Raw genomic sequence first — 2,434 nt, 5'->3', positions numbered from 1 at the left:
GAAAAATAATAAACATGGAGATTCCTGGTGTTAATGTCAATAAGGATCAGTATTGAATGTAAACCAATCTTCTGCTCTGGAATCCAAGGTAAGCTACAGAGTTCTCAGTTTACCATAAACACTAAGGCTTTACTTGTTTTTCCTCTTACCCTACACTTTCAGGCACGGGCATGGGCAACAGAAGGAAGGAGGAAAACCCCTAGTGGCAATGATTTACTTGGAGTGGTATCATGTTATTTTGAGAAAAGGCATTTTTTAAAAGAGTAATTCCCAGGTGGCTAATTAAAAGGCTTTCCTTCTCCCCTATAAAGTCATACTGGTAGCATAAAAGTGAACAGAAATTTTATGTTGTCATTACAGTTTTGAGGCAGTCTGTGATTTTGTTTCTGGTTTTGCAAAATATGCAGCCACAGACACCGACAGAATGTATGATCTTGTCCTAATCTACTTTACCCACCTGTAAAAGGAAGACGATTGGAATTATCCTAATGAGACTGAATCTGTCCTCTCCATCTGTAAAGATGCTAAACAATCATTTTCTCCAAATCAACCATCTAAACACACAAGACAATGTTCAGCTTCTGACTTTCGGAAACCCAACGATAAGGGTCACTTTAGTTCTGGCACAAGGGCTGTTGTGTGCCGCCCTAAACATACCTCAACTTGGAAGTTTCTTGGGTGGGCCAGGGTTAGCACTGATTTGGCAGATGGCTGTAAAAGAAAGCATCCAGGGCAGAACATTAAACACCTGGGTTCTGACTTTGGCACAGGCCTCAGAAAGCCTCTGAGATGACACAGTTTCCTATTTCTTCAGGTTTAAGAGGAAGGTTAAAACAAGTTATTTACAGGCCCCTTCCTGAAATAACTAATTTGAATGCAGTTCTAAGATTTTTATCCAGCTTGCTCTGCAACTTTGTCTATTAATTCCTTTAATAATAGCTTGTACTCTTTTAACAACTATTTCTGCCAGTTTCCTTTACAATCACCCCTCAAACATCCAAGGTTCCATTAAGCTCACTCAGCCCAGATACTTTAAAAACATAAAGTAAAATAAAGCTAATAAGGAACAAAATTTAAGGCTTTTTCTTTTTATTTCAGCCAAGGAATGATGCATGCTACAGATTAATCTTTACTCTTCCCCACTTGGTTTTTCAAAGAACACCACCATTTCAACCCCCAATGAACATGGCACTTGTTTGTTTCTTCCCCTTCTAATTTATTCCAGATTTTCAAGTGTTTTCTTCAGTAACGCTGCTTTCTCCTGCAGTTCAGGTCTGCTGTCTGGCTCCATAGTAGCTAAAGACTCAATTAGGAGCACTCTGCATTCAGATGTCAAACATTCCCACTGTTTAGATTCTGCATGAAAAAAAAAGAAAAAAGAAAAAACCCCAAAGATTCCTTACAGGACAAGAAAAAAATTTAAAAATATCCTATCCCCCAAATAAATGCAAAGCAACCTCTTGATAACAGATCAGTATATAATGATGATAAGTTCAATAGGTGTCTCAAAACCTAATTCTTGACAATAGCCTAGAGGCACATCAGGGAGTTTCCTCTCCTTCCCCCAGTATCAGTGGGAGAAAGCGAAATAACTACAATGAAGCATAGTAGGAAGAAGGAATTATCGGGGCAAGGCACACTGTAGCAAAAAAGTCATTTCAACAACACCATCGCAAGGCCATTTCGTAAGATATGGTCAGTCAAAAAAAAAAAAGAAAAACTTGTAAGAAATTTCATAATTGCAAGGTCCGATTAAGTAGATGACACTCCCTTTTCTTTGAGTAAGGCATCTGAGAACTATATGCACACTGAAAATTTTAGAAAATAAGAAAGTATATCAAATCTTAAATCTTGTTTACAAGGTTTTGCCACTTTCTAGCAATGTGGCTTCAAGCAAGTTTAGCTTGCCTTCAGCCTCATGTTCCTCATCTGGACTATATTAGTACGTATCTGGCAAACTGAGAATTTGGTAATATGACTTAAGTGCCTAGCTCTTTTATCTTAACAAGGAAAAAAGGGATCGGGAGATGTTTAGTGTTACTGAGTCTAAAAGTTCTGTCTGATGGAGCCCTAAGAGAGGTGTTTTAATTGCTAAGCAAAGATAGAGAAGTAGAAAGAGCAAACACACAAGGTTGCAGGAAAAACGTTTCCATCTCTTACATTCTTAATCCATGAAGTTAAAACAATTTGAGAGACAGGAAAAAAAAAGAAGACAGTCCTCCTTCTGAAATCAGTAACAGATACACCACTGGAGAAAATGCTAACAGTTCCCCCTACCCTGCCCACTGATAGACCATTAGAAGAAAAACAGGTTAGGGGAGAAGAAGTAGGATTAAGAAAATTGCTACTACCAGATTTGATGACTCAGGGAGATAACTGTTAAAAATGTTTTTCCAACTCCACTTTTCAGTGTGCCGTTCTGCTTATTTACATG

Source organism: Mandrillus leucophaeus, unplaced genomic scaffold (assembly GCF_000951045.1).
Source record: "Mandrillus leucophaeus isolate KB7577 unplaced genomic scaffold, Mleu.le_1.0 Scaffold1366, whole genome shotgun sequence".
Taxonomy (NCBI): Eukaryota; Metazoa; Chordata; class Mammalia; order Primates; family Cercopithecidae; genus Mandrillus; species Mandrillus leucophaeus.
Note: the sequence above shows the minus strand (reverse complement) of the source record.